Below are 26712 nucleotides of genomic sequence, written 5' to 3'. Positions count from 1 at the left end.
AGTTCACAGTGTCAGTATCCAGCACCTGACACATGCATGGCTGGAAGCAAACTAAAGCTGCCTGCTTCCTACTGCATCATTTTTGATGTAACCCCAACATCTGAAGATCAATTCTTCATTGCAGTATAAATCTTACATGATTATGGTTGGATGCGGTGTTTTAGTCCTGTTGTTTACTAATCTGCATTTTTTTAGTCAGTAAGCTGTTTGAAATCACTTTGCTTGAGGTACAAATGATCAGCAGAGAGATTTGAGTCCACTCATTCTGAATTTAGCTTCTAGACTGTTAATCTGTTAAACCAAGAAAGTACATAATGATACAACATTAATTTGCTGACACCAAAATGTTTTAAAAGCTTTGATATTATTTTATGCAGGGAAGTAACACCACCGCTAAATATATATATGTATATATTTTTTTTTAAATCAATCAAATGTGGATTTATGGTTTTGCTTTTCACTTATGAAAGTGCATTGAAAAAGAGTTCCTGCGCACAGATTCACCTTGACATGAACCCACTGTACAAAATGAGGCAAGCTGCACCAATTACATTAAGTTCTCAATTACACACACAGCCTCAAGTGGCTGCTGTGCTGTGGGGAACTAAATAATTTGTATTATGCAGTGGGTCTGAACTTAGTCCTGGGCCTTGTGGAGGTTCTAGTTAATCAAGGAATATTACTGAAATAAAGCAGAAGCAGGTTGGCCCTTACGCCTCTGAAGTCCTTGGCTAATTTAATACGCTGTATCTACCTGCATGTATTGAGTGCTTTGACAGTAAGCTCCAGTGGGACTTGGATATATAAAGACCTAGATTAAATAGAATTTATATTTGTCGGGATAATAATCTTCTTGCATCATTGTAGTCCAAAGAAAGGGATTTGCTTTTCTTTACCCCCCTATCATCTTGGGCAGAGTAACTGTAGTAAGAAGAGATGCTCCAAGGCAGTTATTTATACCTTTTCTTGTGGATATGTCATGTTAGGTATATGGCTTTATTGATTGAAGTAAGGTGATCTCCTCTTGACCCCCCCTCGCCCCAAAAGCCCCAGTGACTAAGTGTCACACCAGGCAACATACATATAGTCCAGGTATTTTCAGACCTTCCACCTGTGCCTTTATGATCATACTTCACACAAATTCAGCAGTGGTTTCTCTTCCAGAAGCACCATCGAGCCTGAACCCAGAAGGGATCCATAATTCATTAGTTTCTTTTCTTCACTTAACACTGGCAACATTATTTAAAAAAACGAATAATTGTAACTGGTATGTTATTACAGGAATGAAGAAAGAACTACTTTGTTATGTATACTGTTTTGTTTTTATTGGGCTGTACATATGTTGTCTCACAGGGAATGGAGCCTGAAAGAATAAGTACATTGTAAGTCACGGATCTGAGGCTAGAGACTTAACTAACAAATATTACAATTGAAAGCAACAAGATGAAATATGTGGGCTCAACTTGCTCATGTGCTATGGTACCCAGCCATTATTCTTCCAGCATGATTAGCCTGTTGTATTATTACTCTGTATATCCAATGTACTAACTGGGATAAACTGCAGGTTATGCAACTAAACATATGAAAACCAATATATGAACGTTGCAGCTTTAGCATCAACTTCACCTTCTTTTCAGATGTTGTCTTCTACCACATTAATTATCTTCTGAAATGTCTCCCTTTAAGTCCCTGAGCTGAGCTTCAGATAGCAAAGGGTTGGTAATTTGTCTTGGGTCACTTGTGCAGTTTGTGCAAGTGCAGAGTGTTAGCGTGCTAGACTCCCCATTTCTATAATGTGTTCATCATCAATGGAGCATAAAATCTGGATAAGAGAAAAACATAAGGCTGTTACTAAATGTATGGGTTTAGCACACACAACCAAGAATGATATCGTCAATTATTTATTACCTGCTCATCACTTGCTACTTTTTAACCTCGTACCACCTGCAGCAGAAACACTTTGTCCATGTTTTCACTGATTCCATTTGCTTCTTGGCTACCTTGCCCTCTACCATCCACAAATTTTGGTTACTTTAGAACAGGGGTTCTCAACCTGGAGTCTGCAAACCCCTTGCTGAATGGTACTGGCCTATGGCATAAAAAGGGTTGGGAACCTCTGTTTTAGAACTATGCTACCTGTCAATTGTAAAACATCAGCAATCCATCATCATTCATAGCTTATAACAGAACCCGATGCCTATGAGGACGAGAATATAGGAATAAGCATGGGCCCCCCAGCCCCTCAAGCCTGCCCACCTTAAATATGATTATTGGCTAAGCTAGTCCTCAACTCCTCTGCTAGACCACACATAAACTGGCTGATGAATGTTAGAAAAATGGAGGGCTATGTAGGTTTAAAAGGCGACACAACAATGTGCTGTAATGTTCTGTATTCTATGTTCTATTCCCATAGCCTTCAGTTCTTCCCAATCTTTCAAATATTTATCTAGCTTCATTTTAAGTAGTTCTAATAATCTAACCTTTGTGATATTTCAGGTTAGGGCATTCCAGAGATCTACTTCCCTCTCCAAGAGGAAATTTTAAATAACCATCGCTTACATTGAAACTATGGCCTCTTGTTTGACATCACAAGTGAAGAGATCTCGGTGTTTACCACATCAAGCCCCTTTAAAATCTTACAAGTTTCAACAAGTTTCTCTAAATTCAAAGTATTATAGATGCAAACCCATTAGCCTCTGTTGATAGATCAATCTCTTTTTCCAGGAAATAGTCTGTTGAGTCTCATTTGGTTTACTTCCAATGCTACTGTACCCTTTCTTAACTAAGAAGAACAAAACTGATTGCACTACTCCAAATCCACCCTTCGCCAATACACTGTAACAAAGCTAGTCTGTTTCTGAACTCTGTTGTTTTGCAATAAAGACCAGTATGCTAATTGCCTTCTCTATTTGGTGAACCTGTTGATAACTTATTGTGATTCATACATGAAGTGTTAAATTCTTATGCTTATAAATGTAACACCTCTTTGCCTCATATTTTCATATCTCCTAATACTTCTGGAAAGTCAGTTCCTTCAGTTTCCTGTACTCTAACCTCTCATGCATCCACTTTCCCTTCATGCCATTAATGCCTGCCATGTCTAGGCGATGCACTACAGAATTCCACCACTCCAACTTAAACTTTTCTATTAGGAAGGTCCTTCAAATTTGCATTTACTACTTTTCTGCCATGCCTCTTAATATCTCTTTATATAATTTTACCGCTGTTTGTATTGTAGCTGTAGTCTGGTAGCAAAGTTCTGCTTCTATCTAATCAGTTCCTGTCTAAGACTTTTCAGATGGGTGACATAGCGTGAGCCATACTTGATCATATGACTAACTTTGAAAGCTGTTCAGTAATCTATAGAAAACTCTGTTCATCTCCAATGGCCTCACCTACTTCCACAGCTACTATTCCATCTCTCTCCATCTGTAATTCAAAATTGAGCTTTTGATGCTGATATTGAACTTCTCACCGCACTCTGGTGTCTTCCCCAAACTTCCCTGCAGGAGAAGACCCCCTGAAGACAAAGTTCTCTTGAAGTGTACAAAGGGTGAAACTCTAAGCAGTAGAACACTATCATGGGAAATCCCAGCAGGGAGTTGGCTAAAGAAAGCAGGTAGATCTAAAGACTTTAGAAACACAACAAAAACAATGGCCATAGGGAACAAAAATGAATGAGTTTGTTTCTAGCACAGTGTAAATATTTTACAGCTTCGCACTCTGGGCAACAAATAGGCTCTTTCATAAATATTTCTGCCAATGTCATCAATACTTGCAGCTCAGTTCCAGTTCAAAATGCCTGTTGATAGGCATGAAGACTCACCACAGACTGACAGAGATTAGTGGAAGTGAAGAGCTCTAAGCTATAGAAATAAAAGCAGCTCACTTCCTTCTTTATAACCCTGTGAGAGATAGCCATCACTAGAATCTGTATGCCACTTCAGCTAGCAACTTAGCATCGGTGTTCAGCCACAAGTCTTTCCAAGGTCTATGCATAGAGGAATCTCAAGAAATCTGACAGGAAGAGCCTTCCACCTGCTTTGCTGAGATTTCTGGAGTTGCATTTCATAATTCAGGTAGGCCGAAAAAATATTTTCATCAAGGTACAATGCACTGATAGTTTGACAAGAAATATACCAAGGCAACTCCATTTTTTGCATCGTTTTTTATGATAATTTGCATGTGGATCCTTGGTGTGGTTTTAGAGCGGTTTTAGTTTACAACATCAATGCATTGACATTCAAATTAGGAGAATGGTTTCCTGTTATTTCCTATGGGATTAAGAGTGTGCCAAATAATTTCAAGAAGACAGCTAATGTCAAAGGGACCTGTGTAGTTTTTAGTATAAGGGAATGAAAACTATACAATCCCTGACATCTCTGGTTCCACAAAACCAAAGGCACCACCTTTCTGTGACTTCGGCTTTGACTTTAAGATCATCGGACAAGGAAGACAGTTACTAACTACGTACATTCTGTCCTTGACAAATATGTACAGGAAGCTTCTACAGGATGCCCCACAGCTCTATGATATAGGAGGTTTATAAATGTGGCATGTTGTGACTTTGAATGAGCGACACTGAGACTGGAGCTGTAAATGGAAATGGTCTTTCTTCAGCACAAGTAGACATTTGGAAGGAAATCTGTTCTTGTCTATATCATTGATTCTCCTGTGTTATGCTATATAGTTTCTGATTATGCCTCCTTCTCCCAAACAGGGCAATCATAGCAGCCACTGAAAAACAAAGGACACTTCAAGTAAGATGGTCCTATACTTTGTGCTTCTTTTCATCGGGCAAAGTTGGACTTCTCTGAGTTATATATGGAATTCTTTTGTTCTGTCATGTGGTGAAAGACTTGAATATCTGGGGGAAGGTTAGGAATTCCAGACTAGAAATATTAAGGCATTTGATTGGAATCCTTGCATAAACTTGCATTATCCTGTACAGGTGGTTAGAGATAAGACTGTTCTTCCTATCTGTGTGCCTGATGACTGTGACCATAATACCAGTAAATCTGAAATTGAAGATGCACTGGACAGAGTTAAGGCAGCCACTGTTTTATATTACTGTAAACTCTTCAATTCATTATTGGCATTAATGAAGAAAGATATACTAAGTATATCTTTAAATACTGGATACCTGATCAGAGCTGCACAAGGAGATGGATGCGATAATTCTTAGAATGAATTGGATGGTAAGAAGAGAGTGGTGAAGTAATTTTCCCGGACCAAAATCTTATTTCTACTGGAGAGGGACTGAGAATTCTTTCACTCTGCATCTTTAGCATTCTACACTCTAATGAGCACAAACGCCATGCAAGCGGCAAGTAAATGGAAAGGATTTTCACTCCCATTAAATGTATCAGCATATTAAATATATTTTGCACTCAATAAAAATGGCTACCAGCTTCCCATTATATTTAATTGCTGACAGTGTGAGTGAACATGTGCAGCTCCCAATAATAGTTAAGTTCTGTCAAATTAACTCTTTTGCTTGTTGCAACACTCTGAGACTCTCCGTTCACTAATCCTTGGCACAGTCATTGAAAGTGTAGGCTAGGCACTTCAGTCCCTCTGTACTGAGAAAGGCTCTGATAAACATTTGTGTATTTTTACAGAGAGAGACAGTGTGCCTTTGTGTTCTATGGACAGCTGCATTCTTTCATCTTTATTTTACTTGGCAGACTTCAATATAATGATATTTTCAGAGGAGTAGAAGAAGATGGTTTAAGATCTTTTTAATTCAAATGCTTTTCAGAAGAGAAAAATGAAATATTTGAACTATGGTTCCAAAAAAGCTTATTGTGTCCATCTTACAAACTACCAAAGAAGAAAATAAATTAGCTATATTATTTTCCTTTAAATGCTCCTCTCCCAGTTACTAAACTATCTGCTGAAGAATACAATAGCTGATGGTTGGACAAATTTGATTTGCATTCATAAAATTGGTGCAGTTGACAAATACATCTTCCAAGGAGAGCTGATACTCACAATGTAGCTTGATGGAAAATCTTCTAAAAATGCTAGGAATTATTTATTTCAATTCTTTTTCAAAAAGATCCACTGCAGGATTTGTTTTTAAAAATGGATTGTAAATAAACAGTCAATATTAGATCATTCTTTGAAGTGGCCTGGATCTTGAAATATTTCAAAAGAAAGGCGAGCATCAGATCTGAAGCCAACTGTGGTATGAGTCAAATTTGTCCTACTGATCTTCTTTGGCGTTATTTCAAATGCTACTCATGATCTTTGTTCACAAAGCAATCTTTTGTGTGATTTCACAATTAGGCCCACGTTAAATAGTCACATTTAAACTACCACAAATTTAAAATGTTGCAGACAGATTTAATCATCACAATTTGTCTCCATTGGTTTAACTTAGATAGAATGAGTAGTCTACAGCAAGAACCTAATTAATATATAATTAATAGAGTTGGTAACATTTTATGCCGCTATTACCAGCCAAAGGAGTGAAGTAATTGCTATCAAAAATCAATCCGTAATTAAACATATTTTCTCAAACATTATAGTAAAGGAGGCAATTAAACTTTAACTATTAGTGGAGAAGATATAAAATAATTTTGGCATGTGAATTAAACATATATGGCATGTATTGTAAATTATGGATCAGTAAGCAATGCAATATTTCCTTTCTCTGCACCTGATTCAGCATATTGTTGCCAGAACAATATCCTTTGATTTTGTTACCTTCAAACTTTATATCATTACCTCTCCACTTCAGTGACTCAAAATCATTACAATTCTGCCGCCTATATTCAGAAATGCATCAAGACTATCCACTCATCACCCTTGTATTCCCTAATGCGCATTAAACACTAATCCTTGTTGTCAGTCCATTTCTTGGCTGCTTCCATCCCAGTTTCTGTAAATTTCATAATCCAGCAACCCCTGAGAACTGTCTTTTAATCCAACCCTAGCCACTGGCCTCTTGCTCCATTTGATTATTCCATCAATTTGCAGATAAAGCTTTGAAAGTGTTTGTAAGTCCAATAATGAGTCAATCCAGGAATATTGTTTGTAGAGGTCAGCAGATGATCCACCATGCAGAGGACAGAACATTAAGATCTAGAATAAGATGTCTGATGTGAAGAATAAAACAAAAGTCTAACCACTTTTTATCTGATTAGAGCAGCATTAGATTTGGACCAAAGGAGATGTGATGATGCAGAGGTACTGTACAGAAACTAATGTTAGCAAGATTGTAGAAAGCAAAGTACTAGCCATGAGCATAATTTAGTATTGTGTCACATAAATAATGTCATGGAGGAAGGTGAATCTCTGGAAAGTATTAATTGAGCCCTCCATTGGTCAAGGTCAATGTTAGCCATGGATGTTACCTCCAAGCTGTCTACATTATCATCACTTGATTTGTAGGCCATGACAGTACAGTATAGAAAGCAAGCTGTTGGCCATGCAGCAGGCTTCCCTCTCCACGCAGCTGATGAATCCAAAGGAAAGGCAGAGACTGATACAGCTTAGTACCAGTGACTGACACGGTTTGCTCCAGGAGTTGCCCATCAGCATTGAATTCAATGTAGGACTGCCTGAAGGACTCCAGCTCTGAATTTTTTCCATGGGGTTTGCTCCTGAACCTTCTCATGAATGGGTGTAACCACAAGGCAGTGGATGTCTGAGATCAAAATTTTACTTCTCCAAGTGAGCTGTCAACCATAGCTGATGAACCACCATCTTCTCAAAGTAACTGGTTTAAAGGTGCCAGTAACTTGGCTTTGTCCCTTCTGTCTGTCAACATGGTTCCGCCAGGCTTAGTAGCTAAGCCATACCTGAAGGCCAGGAGCTGAACTTGGTTGTCTATTGGCTGAGACTATTTGAGATACATACCATTGGGAGCATTTAATAGATAGTGAGAGCTTATCCCCACTATCACTACCCTCGCTGGCTATTAAGGTATTACAGAAAATAAAGCAAAAAATTAACTTTAGAAATCAACATTTTAATAAATCTTCAACAACATTTCATATCTTAAATAATGGGTCCTCTCAATTGCTGACATAATTTCTCACCAAGTTCAAGTTCAAGTTGCTTTTATTGTCATTTCGACCATAAACTTCTGGTACGGTACACAGTAAAAATGAAACAGCATTCCTCAAGGACCCTGCTGCTACATGAAACAACAAAAAACTACACTAGACTATGTAAAACAACATAAAAACTGCACTAGACTACAGATCTTCACAGGACTACATAAAGTGCACAAAACAGTGCAGGGCAGTACAATAATTAATAAACAAGACAATAGGCACAGTAGAGGATACATTACAATGTCAGTCTTGAATCTGAGTATTGAGGAGTCTGATGGCTTGGGGGAAGAAACTGTTGCACAGTCTGGTCGTGACAGCCTAAATGCTTTATTATCTTTTGCCAGGTGGCAAGAGGGAGAAGAGTTTGTGTGATGGGTGCGTGGGGTCCTTCAAGATGCTGTTAGCTTTGCAGGTGCAGCATGTGTTGTAAATGTCTGTAATAGCGGGAAGAGAGACCCCAGTGATCTTCTCAGCTGACCTCACTATCCACTGCAGGGTCTTGCGATCTGAGATGGTGCAATTTCCGAACCAGGGGGTGATGCAGCTGCTCAGGATGCTCTCGATACATCCTCTGTATAATGTGGTGAGGATGGGGGGTGGGAGATGGACTTCTCTCAGCCTTCACAGAAAGTAGGGACGCTGCTGAGCTTTCTTGGCTAAGGAGCTGGTGTTGAGGGACGAGGTGAGATTCTCCGCCAGGTGAACACCAAGAAATTTGGTGCTCTTAACATCTCAATGGAGGAGCCGTTAATGTTCAGCAGAGAGTGGTCGCTCCGTGCTCTCCTGAAGTCAACAACTATCTCTTTTGTTTTGTTCACATTTAGAGACAGGTTGTTGGCTCTGCACCAGTCCGTTAGCCGCTGCACCTCCTCTCTGTATGCTAATTCATCGTTCTTGCTGATGAGACCCAAAGGAGGCTGATGTAAAAAAAACAGAAATTTCTGGGAAGTTTTATTTGGACTATATTTGATAAAGCATCATCAACCCAAAAGGTTAACTCTTGTTTCTTTCTTAACGGATGTGGTTTGATATACTGTTTCCAACATTTCTATTTTTATTTCAGATTTCCGTCTTTCATAATATTTCATTGGTATAGGAAGCTGCTTGATAGTCAGTAGCATTTATACATTATTAGGAGGTCCTTCATCACTGACGTAATTTTCTGTGGTGTTGAGTTGTTATTTAATATGTAATAGAGCAACTTCATGCAACTTGTGGAGTGGTATAGAGCAGAATTCCATTTTCATGAAGCTAATGTTGCTGATGTAAATTGTCCATTTGATTATGGTAATTCATAATTCACAACACATCTCTTCTTTGCTGCAAGTTACTGAGTACTAGATACCTTTAGTATAGTACAACCTTCTAGCAAATTTTTGACGATCACATTTTGTTTTAAATGTAGTCATTTTGACTTATTGTGATATGTCACTTCAATGAATACATTCCTAATATTGAAATCTGAATTTCATTAACTTGAATGTTTGATTGAAGTGATCATTACAATGTTCATATAATTTAACATTTCAAGCCATGAAATATGCTTGCATTGATTGTAATCAGATAAATTGCCTTCAATGTACATTAAGGAAACTAAGATATTGGATAAAATTGCATTTATCAAAGAATCTACCTGATTAAGAAGAATGGAAAATGTGTTCATGCTGGGTTATTATCATCTTTTATTGTAAAGAGGAGGGTTGCTTACTGACATCAAGTGAAGATATTTCTTTTATTCATTTTTTTTTGTGGATCTGAAAATTGTTGCTAAGACTACCATTTATTACATCCCTCTTATTGGTCTTGATAAGAACTGCCTCCTTTCTGGAGAAGGAATGGAATGAAATTCAGAAGCAGTGACAATAATTTATGATAGTGTTTAAACTCAAACAGGAACCTATAGTGGTGTTTCCATGTGCTTAATATTACTGTGCTTCTTAGAAAAGGTCACCGGATTGGGACGTGCTAGTGGAATAGCTTAGTAAATAACGGCGGTGCATTTTGCAGACAGTAAACACTGTGGTCACTGTGAAAAGAATTAATGCTTGGCATGGTGTTTAATTTCTTGAGTGTTGTTGGTGTTGCATTCATCCAGGGAAGTTGGCAGTATTCCATCTGCCTTCTGCATTGTAGCTCGTCTACAGGCTTTAAAGTATCAGGAGGTGAATCACTCAGTGCAAATTCCCATCCTAGATGAAACAGTATCAAGATCTTTTAAAATGCATTCAGGAAAATACCTTTACTAAAATAAATTAAACTATGTTAAATCTGTTTTATAATTAGCTGATATTGACTCTGCTGTTTAGTATATTAAAATGAAATTTAAACATCTTTTACACCTAGAATGTAAATGTACTTTAATCCTTGTGGACTATTTCACTTTTTTTTGTGGAGAGTGTCACTGCACTATGTCTGGGCTTTGAGGAATTTTCATACACCGTCTTTGAGATATATCACTTCACTAGCCATTGTGATGCTTATCAACCATGGTAATTAATCCTCAGGCTGGCCAACAGAAGAAGGCAAAAAATATTGACAAACTTCAGCAAGGTGGCCGCTGCTTCCAATTCTATACAGAGTATATAGCCGAGGAATATCAACATCTCATTTATGCTGTTTGAACAAGTGACTCAACAATGTCACACTGTTGTCACATACTAGTAACTTCCAGTCTAGGGCATTCGCTCTAATACATTCTCAAAGGCATAGCTTAGGAGGGGAGCTAATAATTTTGCTCATTTAATTTGCTTTTCTCGCTCTGTGCATTAGAATCACCTACTTTTATTATAGCCAATGACAATATTACCCACAGGTATCAGCAATAAGAGCTCACACATATGACTTGAATATTGCTCTTGAATTAACAGAGGATATTTCTTGAATAAAACACATTAATTTTGACTATTTTAGTCTTTAATTGTGTTTCTAACAGGGCCATTTGCTGTGATGCACGTGTTTTAATAACATTTAGACGTCTCCAAAGAGGCATAGATTCATTCTGGAAGGCCATTCAGTGGTGCTGCTGGCAGAGCTATTGTTCGAACCTCTCCTCAGGCGCTGTCTGTGTAGAGTTTGTATGTCCTCCCTGTCACTGCATGGGCTTCCTCCACGTGCTCTCACATCCCAAAGATATGCAGGTTGGTTGGTTAATTGACCTTGTGTTATTCCTTGTGTGTAACAGTAAAATTTGGAAGGAGGAAGTTAATGGGAATATGGGGAGAGTAGAATAAATGTATGAATGGTTACCTGTTGATTGGCTTAAGGGCATTTCCATGCTGACACTGAATATTTCAAAAAAGAAGAGTTGTCCAACTTAATAATATATCTACATGTTGGCACTTTAACAAATTGTAAATTCTACAAGTAACTCGTACTTTACTCAATGGTGGATTTAAAGAATGAAATGCTGACCGAGGGACTATGCCTGACCTGCTGACTGAGAAACTTTAAGGACATTGTATTGGCAAAGATCTTTCTCAGCTGATGAAAGCTCACTCTTCCCATTGACACTTTATTCCTTTCCATCAATATTGCTTGGCCTGCTGAATTCTTCCAGCATTGTCGGTGTGTTGCTCTGGACGTCCAGCATCTGCAGAATCTCTTGTGCTATTGATTTGCTGCACCACTGTGAAGTCCCTTTGAGGGACGTCTACCCTGACGAAGGTTAAATCGTCTCTTCTGGAGTTCAGTGAGTCCTTCCCTCACTGCTCCGCCTCCGTGATCTCTGCTGCTCTCCAGCTCTTTGGTCATGTGTAACTATCACCTTCCAGCTTGTTCTCCTTACCCTTCCTGACCATCTCATTCTGGCTTCATCCCCCACTTTCCTTCCAGTCCTTTTGAGGGGTCTTAGCCCAAAGCATCAATTATTTATTCCTTTCCATAGATGCTGCCTGACCTCTGCAAGGTCTTCAATTACAAGTTCCTTTCAAGTCAAAAAAAAATCGTGTAACCTCATGACTCATTTGAGTGTTTATTTTTTCCAGGTACATTTACAATCAGTGGCCATCTCTTGTACCTAGTAAAGTGGCCACTGAGTATATGTTTGTGCCCACCGCTGTAGCCCACCTACTTCAAGGTTTGACATGTTTTGTGCTCAGTAATACTCTGCTGCACACCACCTTTTTACCATGTGATTGTTTTAATTATTGTCACCTCTCTCTCAGTATGAAACAGTCTGGCCATCCTTCTCTGGCCCCTCTCATTAACAAGGCATTTTTGCTGCTCACTAGATTTTTTTTTGTTTTTCACACCATTCTCTGTAAACTAGAGATTGTTGTGTCTGAAATCCCTGATCAGTGATTTTTGAGATACTCAACCCACCCTATATGGCACCAACAATCATTCCATGGTTGAAATCACTTAGATCACATTTCTGATGTTTGGTCTGAATAATAACTGAACCTCTTGACCACGTCTGCATGCTTTTATGCATTGAGCAGTGGCCACATGAGTTGCATTAATGAGCAGGTGCGTAGATGTACCTAGAAAGTGGACACTGAATGCATACAGGATATTTTCCAGAGACCCTATGTTTCAGCATCAATGGAAGTATTTCAAAATATGTTCTCAGATGTAGTCGAATAGTCAATTATCCAACAACAGCTTGACAAACCAGTACCAGTTGTGTGAGAATCTAGAGAACTGTCTTGTCTCTGTTACAAAAATTGTCATGAGATGTTTACATTCACCTGAAATTACACACAGGAATTTGGTTTGATATCTCATCCAATGTTTGGTTCTTCCAGCAGTGCAGCAGTTCACTTATACTGCGCTGAAGGGCCTGCTTTGAAGGTTCACTCCAGTCAGAGTTACGCCCAGAGCACTCGAACTCATTTGTAACTAACAGCCACAGATCTGCATCTCTTTGTTCTGATTCACAGTTTGCCTCAAGTGACTTGCATCTTCATTATTCATCTCTTTCATCCTTGTGTTTAAACCAATTCACTTGGCACTTTGGTCTATTTATATTGCTAATTGATAGCAAATATTGGATGTATCTTGATCACATATATACTGATACGTGGGTATTGCTGAAAAGTATTTCGAATGATTTGATTATAAGTATTCTCATTGCCAAGGCATATCATCAGCCTTCTTGGTATTCTGAATTTAACAAAGTGAGGAATTAATTCCATGTAGTTTATTTGTGCAAGTTTCAAATTACCTCACTTGCATCCTGTGTCTCCCATTTATTAGAATTTATATCAGGAGAGTGGGTTGGTCTGGAGTCCGAGTCTGTTGCATTGGGTTTCTGAATTCAAAGTAAATTTGCAATCAGAATCAGGTTTAATATCAATGGCATTTATTGTGTGAAATTTGTTAATTTTATGGCAGCAGTACATAAATAAATATAGATAAAAAACTGAATTACCCTAAGCGTATATGTGTCTATAAAATAGTTAAGTTAAAATAAGTAGTGCAAAAAAAAACAGAAATGAAAAAAGTAGTGTGGTAGTGTTCATGAGTTCAATCTCCGTTTAGAAATCAGATGGCAGAGGGGAAGAAATTGCTCCTGAATTGCTGAGAGTGTGCCTACAGGCTTCTGTACCTCCTATCCAATGGTAACAATGAAAAGAGGGCATGTCTTGGGTGGGAGAGGGGCAGTCCTTAATGATAGGTGCCACCTTCTTAAGGCCCCACACCTTGAAGATGTCTTGGATACTGTAGAAGGTGATGGAGATGACTAATTTTACATACAGTATATAATATATGATTTGACAAAGTACATTTATGTCACCATATACAACCCCGAGATTTATCTTCTTGTGGGCATACTCAATAAATCTATAGAATCATAACCATAGCAGAATCAATGAAAGACCACCCAACGATGTTCAACCAGAGTACAGAAGACAGCAAACTGTTAGAGGTATGAGATAATAGGAATAAATTAGGAGCATTCAGTTTTATTGTCCATTTTAATACTTCTACTGACTGGCTCTATTAGAGCCTTAATAGGGAAGAGAGAAATTGTTCGGGAAAGGATGGTAGAACAAATTTGTGGGGAAGTGAAAGTTTTAGATAACTTCATAAGGAGACTCCAGTGTATTTTTTCCAAAGCTAAGCATTTACTCTTCAATTTATTCTGTACTCCATTTACCATGAAATTTTATTTACATGGTACCATTGTGTGCACAGCTGGAAAGTGAAAATGGCAGATGCTGACCTGAAAAGGAAAATTAATTAAGTTGTGCTGTTTTTAAATTCCTTTCTTTCCTTGTTGAACCCTGGATTGGGGCACTACAGCAGCTTGAAGAAGTCATTGATTATACATGCAGGATATTCAGTTAATCCAGTGAATGAGAATCAAAGTAAAAATGCACCAGCTGTTTAAGGTCATTTACAGTACGAGTACCTCCTCCTTTCACATGATTTACCTCAGTAATCATCCCATGGAGCTGCCAAAGTCTGCCCCGATTGTGGTGGATAAAAAACATACTAATTTGTCAGAGAAAGTTGTTGCCGTCAAAGAAAGAATGGAATTGGTTCTTTTCATGTGACTGACATGTTTTTTCACCCAGACACTTGCATTAAATGATGATGGCAGTTAGCCATGCATTCCTGATTAGGGATGGGATGGGCAGATGAAAGGGGTGTAAGAGATCAGTGAATAGCACGAGAAACAAGAACTTCAAGCTGCCTGCATCTGCATGTGTGTGAGCAATCCTTCAGTCTATGTAAAGGAATGGAGAGAATAACTCCAACAATCACTGAGCAAAACTCCAGGTTTACGTTTTCAGTTTTGCATCAGTTTTGATTTTTTTATTGTCTTTTTCAAAATATTTATCTTTTTTTATTATTGTGCCTGCTGAATAATGCTGTCGAGATCTGAAAATACCTCTGACCAATGAACACATAATGGCTGCTGTCACCCTCAATCATGAATCACGGTTTAGATCCTATGATAGCAATAGAAGTTAATTTAGTCATTTTGATTGTTGCGATGACTGAGCTATTATTTTACATAGAGGATGTGCTTGTTCTCCATCGTCACTGAATAGAAACATAGAAAATATAGAAGAAACATAGAAAACCTACAGCACAATACAGGCTCTTCGGCCCACAAAGCTGTACCGAAAACATCCTTACCTTAGAAATGACCTCAGGTTACCCATAGCCATCTATTTCTCTAAGCTCCATGTACCCATCCAGGAGTCTCTTAAAAGACCCTATTGTATCTGCCTCCACCGCTGTTGTTGGAAGCCCATTCCACACAATCAGCACTGCGTAAAAAAACTTACCCCTCACATCTCCTCTGTACTTACTGTCAAGCACCTTAAAACTGTGCCTTCTCATGCTAGCCATTTCAGCCCTGGGGAAAAAACCTCTGACTATCCACACGATCAATGCCTCTCATCATCTTACACACCTCTAATCAGGTCACCTCTCATCCTCCGTCACTCCAAAGAGAAAAGGCCAAGTTCATTCAACCTATTCTCATAAGACATTCCCCCAATCCAGGCAACATCCTTCTAAATCTCCTCTGCACCCTTTCTATGGTTTCCACATCCTTCCTGTAGTGAGACAACCAGAACTGAACACAGTATTCCAAGTGGGGTCTGACCAGGGTCCTATATAGCTGCAACATTACCTCTCAGCTTCTAAACTCAATCCCATGATTGATGAAGGACAATGCATTGTATGGCTTCTTAGCAGCAGCAGCAGCAGCAGCTTTGAGTGTCCTATGGACTCAGATCCCAAGATCCCTCTGATCCTCCATACTACCAAGAGTCTTACCATTAATACTATTTTCTGCCCTCATACTTGACCTACCAAAATGAGTCACCTCACACTTATCTGGGTTGAACTCCATCTGCCACTTCTCAGCCCAGTTTTGCATCCTATCAATGTCCCGCTGTAACCTCTGACAGCCCTCCACACTGTGCACAATACCCCCAACCATTGTGTCATCAGCAAATTTACTAACCCATCCCTCCATTTCCCCATCCAGGTAATTTATAAAAATCATGAAGAGAAGGGGTCCCAGAACAGATCCCCGAGGCACAAAACTGGTGACTGACCTCCAGGCAGAATATGACCCAGCTACAACCACGCTTTGCCTTCTGTGGGCAAGCCAGTTCTGGATCCACAAAGGAATGTCCCTTTGGATCCCATGCCTCCTTACTTTCCAAATAAGCCTTGCATGGGGTACCTTATCAATAGATTTTTCATGACAAGAAGTAGGTTGACAGGCCTTTCTTCTGCACAGATACTGCTGCTGCCCAGGTTGGGACCCAGCTGGGTTTCAACTCAGAACCATCTGCCTTAAAGTCCAGTGCTAATGCCACTGATATTTCTATTGGTAAAAATTTGACTATCTTGCAGTCCTACCATGACATCTGAGTGTTGTTAAAACGAGCGCCGTGGAAACAAATGCATCACGGAGAATGCATATCATCTTCTGAAAAAGAGTCTCTGGCATCTGCGACAGCTCAGGGTTCCCCACGGTCACAACACAGCCACAAGTATCTTTACTATGTATTGTACATCACACAACCTAACAATCTGATTGCAAAGGACAGAATTAGAGGGACGGCAGACTGGTAAGCCAGAACCTAATGGATTTGAAGGGCAGACTACAGAGCAACAGCAGCAAAAGATGCTGCATGATAAGGAATACAGTGCAGGATCATTGCCTTCCTTCAGCGGAATGCCACAGTTGCATCATTCAGGAGGGATGCACTGGCTCATTTTTAGAGAGATTCTTTTCATCATAATCTTGCGAAGATATACGTAGTCCCACATCCAAATGCAGTGACCTCTCTACACCTCTGTGCTTACTGCTAACGTACCACAGAACCATAGAACATTACAGCACAGAAACAGGCCTTTAGGTCCTTCTTGGCTGTGCCCAACCATTTTTCTACCTAGTTCCACTGACCTGCACCTGGACCAATCCCTCCATACCCCTCTCATCCATGTACCTGTCCAAGTTTTTCTTAAATGTTAAAAGTGAGCCCGCATTTACCACTTACCATAATCGAGAGAACTCAGGCAGCATGTAAGACAGCTGTGTTGAAACAAAAAGTGTTTGGAAGAGTTGCACTCACTTTTGATTGCAGAAAAGGACTGGGTTCTCACATGCAAGATGCTCCAGATGTTGATATAAATTGTGTGATTGTGGGACATGCCCTGTTTCTGTGTTTCAGCAATCACCTAAGCTGTTTCACTCCTTTTTGAACACAAGCACACACAACAGATACCATTTGAAAACTGCTCACTCTAAGCACAGTTCAGTGTCTAATGGTCACAGAAGCATGTGCAACTGACACTAGTTAGAAACTGTTCAGCAACAGTCTCCTGCCCTAATTAAACAGCATAGTGTCCAAAATAAACACAGGGAATCCTGGCTATCTTCTAAATTAGCTTTTGTCCTTTAAGAGTTGTCTCAAGTAAGTTGCTGTCTCAACTAACTGGACTTTGCTGTATTTTGAATGATTTTGCTTGTGGCCTGCAATGTAACTTCAGCAGAAGTTTTAAGGTAAGTATCAATATTTTGTAGTGTTATGAAAATCTAATCAGTTTGTTCCAACCATTTACTAGCAATGTTTCATGATAATTTAACAAGGAGTCATACAGCATTACTGTGCAGAGATAGGACCAAAGAGCTCATTATCATGGAACTCTTATTCTACTTAGTTCCATTGACCCACAGCTGGTCCATAGTCCTCCATATCCCTCTTATCCATGTACTTATCCAAACATCTCTTAAATGGTGCAATTGAACCAGCATCCATCACTTCCACTTGCAGGTTGTTCCACCCTCTGAGTGAAGAAGATTCCTCCTCAGATCATCCTTAAGCATTTCACCTTTCTTCCATAATCTTTGGACTCTAGTTTTGGTCACCAAACCCCAGTGGAAAAACTTGCTTGCATTTACCCTATCTATATCCCTCATCATTATTTATACCTTTCACAAATCTCCCCTCATTCTCCTATGCTCCAGCAAATGAAGTCCTTTCTTTTTTTTCTTTTTCAATCTTTTTATTAATTTTCACATATACACAAAAAAAACATAACATAATAATGAGTAAATTATGAATACAATAGACTTGAAATCACATTGATAATAAGATAACAATATCCTATTAAACATCAACAGAAGAAAATACCTTAAACAATCAAGTCCATATGATTATATATGAAAAAAAAACAAAAATAACCGTTAAAAAAGAGAAAAAAAAATTTTGAAAATATGTGAAAAAAGAAGTATATATTAAGAAAAATAAAACTCTAAACTAAACTAACATGGGCAACAATAATAGTTTACAAGTATATGATAGTGTCAACAAACTCCAGAACTCCATACCTGAACATGAATAAGCAGAAAGAAGGTCTGGAAAGGGCCAAATTAATTCATGTGAAAATGTTGAATAAACGGTCTCCAAGTTTCTTCAAATTTAATTGATGAGTCAAAAATAGTGCTTCTAATTTTTTCCAGGCTCAAATAAGAAATAGTTTGAGAAAGCCATTGAAACGTGGTAGGAGGATTTACTTCTTTCCAATTTTGTAATATAGACCTTCTGGCCATTAATGTTACAAAAGCAATCATTCATCTGATTGAGGGGGAAAACTGATTACCATCTTCATTTGGTATGCCAAAAATTGCAGTAATAAAATGAGGTTGTAAATCTATATTCCAAATTGAGGAAATGGTAGTAAATATGTCCTTCCAATAGTTATGTAAGGTGGGACATGACCAAAACATATGGGTCAATGAGGCCACTTCTGAATGACATCTGTCACATTGTGGGTTAATATGAGAAAAGAATCGAGCAAGTTTATCTTTAGACATATGAGCTCTATGTACAATTTTAAATTGTATTAAAGCATGTTTAGCACATATAGAAGAAGAATTAACCATTTGCAAAATTTTTTCCCATTTATCTGTTGATATATTATATCGAAGTTCTTTTTCCCATTCTTGTTTAATTCTAACTGATATTTCTGGTTGTATCTTCATAATCATATTATAAATAAAAGCTACTAATCCCTTCTGACAAGGATTTAAGGTAAAAAATCAAATCTGTAAAGTCCACCAAAGTTGAATTAGGAAAAGATGGTAAAACTTTATGTAAGAAATTTCTAATTTGTAAATATCTGAAAAAATTAGATTTAGGTAATTCAAATTTGTTGGAAAGTTGGTCAAATGACATCAAAGTATCTTCAAAAAAGAGATCACGAAAACATTTTATACCTTTCCTTTTCCATATGTTAAAAGCTTGATCTGTCCAAGAGGGTTTGAAAAAGAAATTAAGTAAGATAGGGCTATCAAGAACAAAGTTTTTCAAAGTAAAAAACTTACGAAATTGAAACCAAATTCGTAATGTATGTTTAATAACAGGATTAGATATTTGTTTATTAAATTTAACTAAATCAGCAGGAAGACAAGAACCAAGAACAGAGAATAGAGAATATCCCTTTACCTCATTACATTCCAAATTTACCCACTGTGGGCACAATGGTGAATCCAAATCTAGTTTCCAATACATTAAATTACGAATATTATTTGCCCAATAATAAAATCTAAAATTGGGTAAAGCTAAAATGAAGTCCTAACTTATTCAACCTCTTCCTATAATCCAGGTCCTTAAGTCCTAACAACACCCTTATAAATGTTCTCTGTGCTCACTCAATCTTATTGATATCTTTCCTGTAGACAGTTGACCAGAATTGCACACAATATTACAAATTTGGTCTCAGCAATATCATATAAAACTTCATATTTATGAAGGGCAATGTGCCAAAAACTCTTTTTAAAACCCTTTCTACTCAAGATGCCACTTTCAAGGGATTATGGATTTGTATGTCTGATCTCTTTGTTGGACTACACTCCTCAAAGCCCTACCATCCACTGTATAAATTCTACTCTGGTTTGTACCCAAACGCAACACCTCACACTTGTCTGCATTAAATTCCAACTGCTATATTTTCAGCCAATTGCTTCAGCTTTGATAGCCTTCCTCATTGTCCACTATGCAGCCAATCTTGGTGTCATCTGCAAATTTTCTGATCCAGTTTACCACATTATCATCCAGTTTACTAATATAGGTTACAAACAACAATGGATCTAGCACTGCCATTAGTCACAGGCCTTCAGTTATGAGGCAATCACTTACTTACTCTTCTCTTGCTTCTACTAAGCCAATATTGAATCAAATTCACTATTTCATCCTGAACCCCAAATAAATGAACATTCTGGACCAGCCTCCCTTGTGGTACTTTTTCAAAAGCCTTGGTAAAGTCCATGTTGACAATGTCCACTGCCTTTCCTTCAACTTTCCTGGTAACTTCCTCAAGAAACATTACAAGATTGGTTAGACATGATTTACCACATACCAAGTTATGCTGACTAACACTAATTGGACCTGTCTATGCAAATATCTGTCTATTCAGTCCTTTAGACTACTTTCCAATAATTTACCTACTACTGACATTAGGTGCACTGGGCAATAATTTCCCAAATTTTTAGATCTTTCTTAATCAACAGAACAACATTAGCAATCCTCCAGTTCTCTAGCACCTCACCCATGGCTAAGATTTTCTATGATTTAGAATCTGTAATCCTATCTATTTTGGTGTGTTCTGGAGTTATGTGAATATAGCTGATATTATTTAAAACCCAGGCTTCAGTTCTTACCATAAATATAATTAAGTTCAAGAAGCTTGCAATAAGCCTTCAGGTTTTGTTTTTGTAAGCGGGCTGCTCCACAGACTAAGAGACACAGTTTGCAAAACGGTGAGCACGAGATGTCTGCATATTGAGCCAAATGTTAAGACAATGGGGTTGTGTTAATTGGCCTGCATCAAATCAGGCAAGATGGTTATTTGCATCATTGTGACTGAATTCAATCTGACACATCAGATAGACTTTGTCATTTAGCATGGCAAACATTGTCATAGGTATAGGCAGTCACGAGGAAATCTGCAGATGCTGGAAATTCAAGCAACACACACAAAATGCTGGTGGAACACAGCAGGCCAGGCAGCATCTATAGGAAGAAGCACTATTGACGTTTCAGGCCGAGACCCTTTGTCAGGTCTAACTGAAGGAAAAGATATTAAGAGAAGATAGAAAATATAAGATCTCTTACTATCTTTTCTTTCAGTTAGTCCTGACGAAGGGTCTCGACCCGAAACGTCAACAGTGCTTCTTCCTATAGGTGCTTCCTGGCCTGCTGTGTTCCACCAGCATTTTGTGGGTATAAGCAGTCAACAGTTTTTATGTACTTATTTTAGTTGTGTATTCAGAGACGGCCTTGACAACATTAATTTTGGGTAACACGTACAACGCGCTGGAGGAAATCAGCAAGTCGGACAGCATCCGTGGAAATGAGCAGCCAACACTTCGGGCTGAGACCCTTTGTCAGGACCCCGGCATCTGCAGAGTATTTTGTGTTTATTAATTTTGGGTGTCTGGGATTTCTTCCCCCAGAAGCTTTCAGACTATGTGTGTGAATTACTTTGTGACAATGATGTTTGAACATTCAGAGGTGTCTGTCACTGAAGATATGTAATTCAAAGAAAGCATCATCAACCAGAAATATTGAAGGAAGCTATGCCTTTGTAGCTATTTGAAATTATGTGGTATCAACTACAGTCACCTTTCATCTCAGGGATATAAAATGTGATGTCCCTTTGTGTTTGTGAGCCTCTACCAAGAGTGCCTCCAGAATGATGCCTGCTTGTTGTGTTGAATAAAGACTTCTATATCATCAGTTTCAGTGTCTCTTCAGTGACTTTATTCACAATCACAACACTATCCTCAATGACTTTCTTCTGATGCGGTAATCTCGCCACTTTTCAAAGCTTTCGAGGTCCTTCCCCTTTCTTCCATCCAGAAATCTTTCTTATTTCCAATGCCTTTTGTCTCTTCTTCTCCTGTATGTGATCTGAATAATTTTCCTGCATGTGGTGATCATTTCCAAACCAGCATGGAGCAGCACAAATTAAATTCTCTTGTTGTTTCATGATCTCTTTCCCTTATTGACAGCTCAGTTTGTCATCCTTAATGTATCTTTGTTTTCTTTTGTTGTATATGGACATGCATCGATATATCTATGTTAAATTACTTCCTGATTTATTGAAAATACATGAGTTACATAAAGGGCAACTGTTGTAAATATAGGTCCTCAATTGGTTGAACTATTCTGAAGGCTTGTTTTTGATTTTGGGTGAAAGCTGTCTTGGCATTATTCTCCATCATCTACATTATTTTCTGATCAGAAATCATTTTCTAATTCCACCATTAACTCTGGAGGTGGATTCTGTAAAATACGCACTCTTAACTGGAATCAGTACCATGGTAGAATCCTGTATAATAAGTAGTAGAAATCTCTGTTTAAAATTTTGAACAGGTTCATGTTTACATAGTTCCTAGAAATGGCTTCAATCTAAGCTAAATGTAACCCAACAAAAGAATGCTGATTGTCTTTGTTCCAGCTTGTATGAGTGTGAGAGAAAAAGAGAGAGATTGTACCATTATAGTTCATGAATTTGATTAATTTCACTGATATTTGGTTTCTTAAAATACAGTAAACCATGGTATAAATATGATATGAAATATGTAAAGAATTCCAGAGTCGATATTGAACATATAATACTCAATCACCTTCATTTTCGGTTATCAACCTTGTCAGAAGTAAATTTACACAATTTGCTGTATTTATGGATTTCACTTCGTCTGTGCTCTTGGTAATAAATGGCAGGCACCAACTCGATTTCTAGTTCATTTTGACCCTTGACATGCACATTTTCCTATCCAGTCTGTCTGCTCATGTGGACAACAGAGACTGATTTAAACTGAACTTACTAATCACGATTCTCTGTAAGACTGGTGCTTGCACTTTTGACAGCCTTCATTTATCACAAGTGCTTACAGATCAGCCAGTGTTTGATTTTAACTGTCTTTTCCCCTGTGTATATTTTTTTTATTAGTTTGAGGGCGCAGGCTCTAATGCACGAAAATGTAGTGGTAAACATGAAGTGTGTGGAAACAAGAATTGGGAGTTTTTTTTTAAATGATCTTAACCCTAGCGGGAGAAATGCCTAAATTGCCCCATCCAGAGTCTGGACGAGAGACTGGAGGATGCAGGCGAGTCTGGGAGTCCGGAGTCAAGAACTGAAGGTTTGGAGGTGGCCCGACAAGGGTTTGGAGGCCTGAGTGTATGAGGGCTAGGAGGTGGGAAAGTGGTTTGCCTTGCTGTTGTTTTGTTGTTGGTACTGATTGATGATCTATGTTGTGTGTTGTGTTGTTGTGTTGAATATTGTGGGCATGCTTTGTTGGCACCAGAATCTGTGGTGACACTTGTGCCTGACCCTAGCCAGTCCTTGGGTTTGCTGGTTGTTAATTCAAATGACACAGTTCACTGTATGTTTCGACATACATGTGATTCTGGTACGACGGCGCTACATTCAAATGCAGCAGCCTCTTGGGGGGCAACCAAAGTCATTTTTTTCTTTATTAAATGTCCTTTTTACAATTGCAATTTTACAACTGCAAGAACTTCAGGTCTACCCCATCAGAGAGCTGGTCATTGGTGGAGCAGCTGGACATGTTGCAGACCCTGTTGCTGCCTGCTACAGGAATCCATTGAAAGCATCGGAGTTGGTCCATGAGGGTGGTGTGCAGTGTAACAGTGGGCGATTGTCTTGGACTTTTCTCTTCTGATTGTGAGACCCTGTTGGACTTTGATAATGTAAAATGCTGCAGGCCTGTTAACCTTGCTTGGTGGTGTGATGGACGGCAGGGGAGCAGCATGGTCTCGGTTGCAGCGAAGGCTAAATCTCAAGCAGTGTGCTTTTCTGTTGTTGCAGTACAGGAGAGCAGTGTAGCATGGTGCCCATGCTCAGTTAGGGGCTGGCCTGTCCCATTGGTGCTTCTCTCAGTCTCAGTTCAGTGGAATGACAAGCTGGGTTGCATGCGTGTGTTTGTCTAAGGACTGCCAGGAACTTCACCATCAATTTGCAGGACATGTCACTCAGGATGTGGGATATATATAGCTCCTTGCATGACTATATGTGTGCTCATCTTGGCCCCAGAGGAACACTGTTTCATTCGGCTGTATTCATGTATGCTTGAATGATAATTAAACTTGAATTTCATTCACTTTGTTTCATTTAAGTCTGAATCTGAATCCCAATGAAATACTTCTATCCTTTGGCAAACCATAAGCCAAATGACTGCAGATGCTGAAATCTGGAGCAACACAGAAAGAAGCTGGAGGTAATCAATAGGTCAGATTGACAGTCCAGATGGAGATGTTGTCAATTTCTTTCAATAGGTGCTGCCTAACCCTGCTGATTTCCTCCAGAAATTTCTGTGTTGAAACATTTGATATGTCTTTAGATTAGCTGCTGAACGCAAGACAGTCCTGTCAAGTGCTTGGCATTTATATTGTTGTGTCTCGTGATACTTTAATCATAAAATCATTTTTGTTCCTGAAGGCAGGAAACATTAATGTTTGGGTTTGTGGGTTTGAGCAGTTATTAGTTATGTCTGAAAGTACATTACATTTTACTACATCAGTAAATTCATGGGTTGACTTAATTTTCTTTCCTTCTTGCCAAACTGTTAAAACTAATTTTTAACTTGGCTAAATTTCTTATCCCTGGAGATCAAATGTGGTGAAACTGGCCAATGAGATGAAATCATGATGTTACCGTAATCTTTTGCATTTAGTAGAGGTAGATGGTCCTCAAATGCAAAAGCAATATAACCACTGAAAAGGCTTTTGGGGTTTCTACATACAGAATCTCAAATCTGGTCACTATTTTCAAGTTTGATAGCAAAATAAATGTAGACTTTCCTTTCAAAGTATTCAAATTCTTCATACAAGCACACAGTTTAAACCATGGTGCTGATTTTGAAGTCACTATACATCTGGATGCATTCTCATATGATTCTTTACTTGTGGGATCTTATTGTGATTTAATAGCTTGCCTATGCATTAAGCAAAGTCTAATGACTTAATCAACGGTCATGTTTTAATTCCACTGTTTCTGTGAAATTGTTTTCCTGCAGAGTAATCCAACATGATAAATGTTGTTTCAGGTGGACACAAACCTTTGCCAGAGGAGCAGACTGGCTGCAAGCAGGTTAGTAGCAGCAGCGCGACCAGATCCCCTCTTACGTTTCAAGATATAGAAACTGAAGGTAAGGGACATATTTAATAGAGAAGGACAAACATCCAATTACACCATTTTGTTGACAGAACAGAAAACATCCTTTGAGAGATTATAATAATCTTACTAGCTTTGCAAAGAAGTTATTCCACTCAATTATAACTGTGCTTGAAATACAAGATTAATTCACTCAGATTATTGAATAGCTGACCTCAGCCTCAAATCTCCTCAATGTTTTTGTGAAGAACAGAGGCTTTCCCACATGAAACCTAAGGAAATCTACAGGAGGCTTGTATCTGTTACGTTTCAGATGCTAAGTATGCGTAAATCTTCCTACGTTGTCTGCACTTAATGTGTAGTCTCAGAAAACCTGGGTGAGCTATTGAGTACTGCATTCTTTCACATCTGAGTCTATTGTGGGTTTTAATTTTACTCTTTTGTTTTGATCTCTGTGAAAATAAAATATTTTCCATTACTGGTCTCACTGCCATTAAAACTCCAAGGGAAGCATTTGTAACTGTGTCTTCCTTCCATCTTCTCCTTTTTAAAAATACATAGATCATAAAAGCAATTATAGAAATTGCTAAAAACAGATGCAGATCTCTGAATAGATAAGAGCATGAAAAAAGCAAACTGAGTACTTGAGTTTGTTTCCAGAGGGATAATATTAAAAAGCAAATTATTTTAATCATCAGAATATAGGCTTGACCACACTAAAAGCGCTGTGTATAGTCATAGTAGTATTATTATAAAAAGGGAACAGAAGCAACAAAGAATAAATTTATAAAATTGATACCTGAACTGAACTGAGAGTTTATAACTATAACAGATGAGGAAAAAGTTAAGAGGTGACCTGATGAAGGTCTTTAAGGTAATATTAAACTACGATACCAAAAGTAATTGTGAACAAATTAAGCCCCCAAGCAAAGTTAATATTTTTAATTTTCATTCATATGTTTGATTAAATTACAACCATTATCTTTAGGTGAAATACCAAATAACAAAAACACAAAAGATACTTTTTTTGGGGGTAAGTTTAAAGTTCATATACTGTATTGCTATCATAGAAGATAGTGACAGATGAAAACAACAGATATCGTTAAAATAATGTATAGGTGTGATTAATGCATACTAAAAACTTGATCACTAAATTACAAGAACAATTGAGCTCAGTAGTTCAGATGTCTTTAAGAAGAAGCTCAGTAAGCAGAAGTAAAGGTGTGTTAATGAGGTTCAATAAAGATAAGCAGGAGGAAGCTCACATTCTTGTCGGCAAAGATAGGATAAGTGATATTACAGTTGTGTGGATTTGATGAACTTGGCAAGCTCAGTTCTAATTTGTTTGATGCCTGAAAGTCCAGTTTTCTTTCATGGCAGTACACTCCACCAGAAAAAAATAACATAAATTCGATAAAAAATATTTAATAGTCTGCATTTGTAATTATTCAAAGAAATCATTACAGTTCTGTGATTTAGAGTGTTCATCTATTGGAACATAATCCATAATTTAACCCAGTTCTCA

The 26712-nt window shown here is 38.2% G+C and overlaps 1 protein-coding gene across 6 annotated transcripts in view; it reads left to right on the top strand.

Moving 5' to 3' along the window:
* Window positions 1-26712, top strand: part of LOC132399808 (extracellular sulfatase Sulf-2-like) — a 315476-nt gene that overhangs the window by 43331 nt on the left and 245433 nt on the right. For 4 of the 6 annotated variants that reach the window (XM_059980577.1, XM_059980578.1, XM_059980580.1 and 1 more), the window contains exon 2: window positions 25120-25221. The gene's annotated coding sequence lies outside the window, so the exon portion shown is untranslated. The remainder of the gene's footprint in view (window positions 1-25119; window positions 25222-26712) is intronic. The other 2 variants (XM_059980581.1, XM_059980582.1) reach the window with 1 other exon arrangement.

The sequence above is a fragment of the Hypanus sabinus genome, chromosome 9 (assembly GCF_030144855.1).
Source record: "Hypanus sabinus isolate sHypSab1 chromosome 9, sHypSab1.hap1, whole genome shotgun sequence".
Lineage (NCBI taxonomy): Eukaryota > Metazoa > Chordata > Chondrichthyes > Myliobatiformes > Dasyatidae > Hypanus > Hypanus sabinus.
The sequence above is the reverse complement of the archived record's forward strand: the minus strand, read 5'-3'. Positions and strand labels throughout refer to the sequence as shown.